Raw genomic sequence first — 6,688 nt, forward strand, 5'->3', positions numbered from 1 at the left:
TTACAGGTGTGTTCGTAGCCTGTTGCTGCCCGTGCCGAGCTTTTATAACTGTGATCAGCCGCTGGTACCAGTACTGTAATTGATTATCGCATTATGCGTCTGTGGTGTGGTTACATTTCAAGTCGTTGCCGATGAAGTGAACAACTTTTCGGAGCCTACTGAGTGCAGAGTTGAGGCGCGCATTTCACGGTTAATGGTGAGCTTGCTTGCAGGTGGACTCGAGCTATGGGGGAGGCGCACTCCTTCCATAGCTCACCTTGTCTGATGAACGGCGGCAAACTTTTCGTGGGGGAACAGCATGTCACATGCAGTAAGCTGGGGTGCACCGAAGGCGCGGTGGGGCTGTGCGGACATCTGTGCTGCACCCCACGCATCAATGGCTTGCCTGTCACCTGAGGGTACGTAGTGCGTCTTCGGACGCGCGGCACTGTCGAGGGAGTGCATTGGTGTGCTTGTCCTGCGGAAGGATATTCGCTGCCAGCGAAGGCATTCTCTTCAAGCACATTTTCAGTTAGGGCTCCGAATTCAGTGTGTATGCGCTGAAACGCACTGTGAAGCAGCATGCAGGTTTTCACCGTTTGCCCCCGAGCCCTCTGAAGGCCAAAGCCATGTTTATAGAAAGTGCCGGCTTTTACTTTTTTTTTTCAAATGTATTTTGGTGTCTGTCAAAGCATGGCAATAAAAAAAAAAGGCAAAGCAGCAAAGGGCGAGAACATCTCACACCAAACAAATAAAACTTTGTCACCAGCAGCGACTGTTGCCAGGCGCAAAAGCATTTTTGGTAGTTTTTCACAGCCCCCCTTTTCATCTAGTGCGCAAAACAAGTTCCACTATGCTCTTAACATCGAACTTGCTTGCGAAGGTTGTTGAAGACTCAACATGAAAAACTAAGCGTGCTACTTTAGCACACAGTTTTCGGGCCAAAAGTACGCCTTAATTTCATCCCCATACGCCATTTGCGCTGCTTCGAGTAGAGAGAGAACTTGTCAGAGGAAATGCCGAGTTGGATTCATGAATCCTAATTGGCCCCGAAGTGGAAGAGTGGCTGTTTTCTCCATTCCAAGCACTGGTGGTAGAGCGTCGAGTCGAGGCACGTTTACAATATGAGCGCTAGTTTGCATTCATGTGAGAAAACCATTGAGAACTTATAGTACAAGAATCAAACTGAACTTGGTGGTCTATATTGCTGAGACTTTCAGTTTGCACATCCCATTCCTATTATACCTGCAATGCAGTTGCAGGCTTTCAGGCACCGTTAAAACATTCACAGCGCCAATTGGTTTCGTATTGAGTGGGAGCACCCATTTCATGGCAGTTGTATCAACACATGAAGTTCATGATAATTTTTGATGGCAATGTTTGTACCTCCAGCCGTCAGTCAGGATTTTATTTGAGATGTCCCAAGTTTGGTCAAAAGGTTTTCTGTGGGTAAAATTAATGGTAGAGTACCTGTTTGGAGCAGCTTGGCTCCACAGAAAATTTCAACTGTACTGATATTTTGAGGTATGCAATTGTATGTTACCAAAGCTTTACTTGTTTCGTTTGCTGTTTCTTCCAAATTCGCTTGTATTATAGTCACAAATGCATGCATTCAAGATTAAGCGGAAAGGGAAGGGTTTGAAAACTTGGGTTTTGTATTTTCTACACCGCTAAAAGACAAACTGTTCATGCAGTGAAGTTCGTAATATAACAGTGTTTTTTTTTATATAAATGCTGCTGTGTAAAAACAAAATTTTGTTGTAAATTAGGATGGATTAGGGCGGACGTTAAGAAGCAGAGATTTTTTTTTTCTTGTTTTTTTGCCAGAGTCGACCGTCCTTGTCGTCTGAACGGGCGGAGTAGCATAAGCTATGGTGGATGCGAATGTTAAGAAGCGGCACATTTATCTTTTTTTTTTGCGAGAGTTGTCCATTCTTGCATTTATAAATCAACGAAAGCATGCGGTCAGCTGTGATCATGACACCGGCTTTTAGAAGGGCGGTACTGGTATATCTAACCTGGCCAGATTCGGGCTGCATTTGAGAATTTTATTCACTTATTTTGCGTAAATAGGGGCTGCCATATTTGTTACAGCTTACAGTATTTATTATTTTGTTACAGTATTTAATTGTTTTAAATGTTAAAAAGAGGGCTTTAATTTGTGTCTTGTTTCCTTCCTCTTCAGTTCATGCGATGTAAAAATTTCCCCACCTACCTTACTCTATGGTCCAGAGTTTTTTGCGTCACAAATTCAACAATGCAGCGAGTGCATTGAAGAAAGCAAGTAAAGAATCATAAACAGGAAGGGTCAGGGTTCGGGCTAGTGGGTAATCTACATGAGGTTCCATAGTGCACATTAAAGAAGGGACAGAACACGAGCGCTCGTGTTCGGTCCTTTCTTTGATGCACGCTATGGAACCTCATGCATAAACGGGAAGTATGTTTCATTTCTCATTCTCTGATAAAAAAAAATGCTTCCAAGATTCTAACCCGCACTCATTTATTCTGAAAAATGGAACTATTATATTCATGTCAGGGTCAGATAAAAAAACAGAATGCCCCATTGTGGTTTCCATTACAGGTTGGTGGCTTTGCCATAGTCTACCTTTCAAATACGGCGTTTCAGACATTGCGGTTTCCAACTCCAGCTCAGCTTTTTTACTTTTGTTTTGTCATCATTCATAACCATGTTAAGAAGGAACGAACCATCTGGTTTCTAAAGCTAGTTCTTGTAGCAGTATATGATTGTTAATTGGAATGTTAAAAAGCCTACTTTAATTTGTGTCTTGTTTTCTTCCTTTTCAGTCCACGTTGCATCCAAAGTTTGGAACCTATCCAGATCTGCGGTCCGGACTTTCTACTTGCTTTCGTTTAGCACGAGATCAGTGTTTTGTTACTCTATATATTGGTGTATTGTAGCACTGTTCCTTGAAAATTAAACTCTGTAAATAGATATTGAGTGGCATAGGCGTATTTCTTTTCCATGGACTGTATTGTGATTTAATGTGCGATATGATATGGCCGAAATTGTTTGCTGCGAGTACTATGAAAGACCCCATAGTGGAGGGCTTTGGAAATTTCGACCACCTGGGGTTCTTTAATGTGCACTGACATTGCACAGCACTCAGGCGCCTTGCTTTCCACCTCCATCGAAAAGTTGCTGCTGCGGCCAGGATTCGATCCCACATCCTCGGGCACAGAAGTCTTGCACCCTAACCACAGCACCACCACGGTGGGTCATTGTACTCAAATGCTTCAAATAAAGATATAAAGGAAGTTGTGTCACATATATTCAGACTGGGTGGGTAAAATACGGACGGAAATAACGGTAAGTTAGCTTAAGTAACATTGACTTTTGAAAACTGTCAACCAAGGAGCATGAAAAAGGGTCATGACAATGGACACAAATGTCGCATTGAGGTGTTTGTCGGTATTGCCCTTCATTTATGTTTCTCGGTAGCTAGTTTTCAAAATGTCGGACGTATTTTCAGCATTTGGCAGCTATATTTTTGGTGCATTTTTGCAACATTTTTGTAATGCATCAAAAATATGAGCGCATCACATTTTTCATGTATTTTTAGTGCATTCCGAGAATGGTATAAATTTATGCTTTTAGTATATTATTAGTATATTTTTCATGGTTTGGAAAATATAACTGCAACATATTTGTAATGCTCCAAAAAATATGAGCGCACCCTATTTTTCATATTTTTTTAATCCATTCCAAGGGTACTTTCTCCCAGCATGAAAAATAGGTCAAGTCCATTAGTAATACTTTCAAAGTACATTGTCAGTCTATTGGTGGAAGATTTTGTGAACCCTGCCAAGCTGAAGAAAGTACATTTTCAGTATGTTAGAAATATGCTCAATAGGCGAAAAGCATATTTTAAACATATTTATATTAAGATATGCAGTGTTGTACTCCTAGTATATTTATAACATATTTGTATGGCATTGGGACAAAAAAATGCGAAATTAATACGAAATAAATACAGTGCGTTTGAAGCACATTTTTAGTGTGCCTGTTTTTTGCTAAGGGAGCCAACGTTTCGACAGGTCGGTTTGTCTTCGACTGGCCAAACTGATCATCACTGGCAGGGGTTTAAATACGCTTTTGCTTCTAAAGAAGAAAAGATGACCAGGCGAAGGGTGGATGAAAATAAAGTAGGTCAAGGAGTGAAAAAAATATATATTCCTTATGAACTTTTCAGCCCTGATTTAGTGATGCTGTGGCCTGAAAAAGAAATAAAGCGGCAGCAGCAGAAAAACTAGAATGCAGGGTGAATGATTAGTCAGCGCCTAAAGCAGGTTCAGTGCAGACACACATTTCTTGAAAAGAGACAATCATTCCAAAGGGTCCTGATAAGGAGTATATCTACAGGGACTTCTGTTAACACGTGGATCCCGTTAACCAGATTCCATATATAGGACAAACGGGAAGGTGCTTGAATGAACGTTTGAGTGAATACGAATTGCTGCTCAAAAGAGACGCTGTCCAATCTTGCGGTTCACTGCAGCAAATGTAAATGCACGTCTCCGTTACTTGATACCGTCATTCTGGATAGAAGCCGAGACAGCCTATGCTGTGAAATAAAGGAGACTTTTTTTTTATAAACCAAAATGCTTAGCGTGTGTGAGCGAAGCGTCGAAGTCTGTCTATGAGAGCGAACGTGCCTTGTTAGAAGTCATTTGCTAAATTTATTTATTGACCACGCATGACTGACTCACTCATTGCCCATGTATTTATTTGTTGTATATTTTGTCAAGAACAACGGATTTATTTTGAGTTGTCATCTTCATTTTGTCTTTCACCCTGTTTTTGCTTTATCGCTCTTAGGACATTTATACGATGCCGCATTGACTCATCTCATTTTCCCGACAATGCTTCCTCGCATTTCTGATTCATTTATCGTTCCTGTTCTTTTGTCGTTAAATGCTTCGTCCAGACCAAGTGATTATTTTACACTTTTCAGTTCCATCATGTTTTAGCCTTATCACCTGTTTAGTGTTTTATCGCTTTTAAGGCCCTTTACACCATGTGACGTTTGAATGCATCTGGCTGTTCTGCCACCGCTCTCTTTTTTATTGCGCACGTATTTGCCAAATAAAGATTAGTTGTGAGACAGCACTCTTTCTTGTCCCCTCTTCTTCTTGTCTTCGGGCTATTTCTTATGCACTTCAGCTTTTTTTACATTGTATTCATCCTATTTTGCCTTGGTCAGTAAGGTATTATAGGCAAAATGTATTGATGAACTTATATCAAGCAATTAAAATAGATACGCGGAGACCCACAGCAGTTGAAAAACTGTACAGCCCAAACTAAAGGACTGAGGAAGTAAAAAAGAATCTTTCTATGCGATTGCAAAGCCGAATGCTGCAGTTTATGATGATGTAAATTCTAATCTACTGAATAAATGTCAAGCACATTGCATCAAAGAGCGTTCCACTCTGCATGCTTCATGCTTCTGGGTTTAGAAGATGCCACGAGTAGAGAAAAATGCATATAGCATCCTAATTCACCACGAAGGGGATATTGGACCTTAAATATTGTCGCGTGGTGGTGACAATGTCGATGACACAAATGAAGAGCCTGGGAGTTCATTAGAAAAACTATTTATTTGGCTTAATTGCGCCCGCAAAAGAACTCAGCGAACTGGCGGCGGCAATAGCAGCAATCGTGTTCGGCGGTCTTCGAACAAAAAATGCCGTGTTTACGCGTCAGCGCTCGATATAAAGGCTGCAAAGAAAAATCGATATAAAACACAAACTGTGACTAGCACAACCTCGAACATCGCAGAAACATACGTAAGTGACCAGCATCTTCGAGAAACATCTCGGAGCATCTTGCGCGACAAAAAAAAAAAAAAAACTGATGAAGCGGTGTCTCCCGAGAACGAGAATGATCAAATAAAGAACACAAAATTGATACGCGTGCTAGAATAAGAGTGATAAAGCCGCATTTCGATGGATGTCGAAAAAAGAATAAATACAGATTTAATTGGTTCGCGGCAATATGACACAAGGGCGAATTTATTTCTGTTCCTATTGAGCCAGATAATATTGTGCTAATGCAACAAAGACGAATTATGGACATTCATAAAAGATGCCATGAGCATAATTTAAATCAGGGGAGTATACAATAGAATTAATGTTCCCATTAATGCAGTTTAGGTGGTACTACTAACATTTCCGTACTTGACGTCGCCTCAGAGGCCTTAGTGGCTAGAGTGCTAGACTGGGTCTAGTTCGCTAATTTTCTTGTAGTTCCTTGTTTTTGACTTGCGTATAGTTTGAATTTACCTACCTAGATTTGAAAATTTAGAAAAAATTTTGGCTTGATGAAAACAGTTTACAAATCGAGTAAGTTTTCAAGTTGCAATACTTTTCAAAAGAAAAATACGGGAAACACCAAAACTAATAGCAAGCTTCAGCAACGAAGCAAAGAAACAGTCGTAATGGGAGCAGGTTTTCAGAAGAGAGCAGGAAACTGATCAGTGCTAAAGCAGAACTACAGACCGAAATAGTCAGCATAGACGCGGAACAAGTAAATGTTACATACCACTGGGAAAGACAAAGAAAAAAGTGGGAGGAAAAAGAGCCCTTAATGGCATATGAATTATGTGCAGGTAGCAATGACATAATCTGCAGAAGGGCACAGCAGGATTTGCTAATTTTTTTTTGTAGAATTGAAGCTTTAGACTAATCCGGA

Source organism: Amblyomma maculatum, chromosome 5 (assembly GCF_055883805.1).
Source record: "Amblyomma maculatum isolate TAMU_Amacu chromosome 5, ASM5588380v1, whole genome shotgun sequence".
NCBI classification, from domain to species: Eukaryota; Metazoa; Arthropoda; class Arachnida; order Ixodida; family Ixodidae; genus Amblyomma; species Amblyomma maculatum.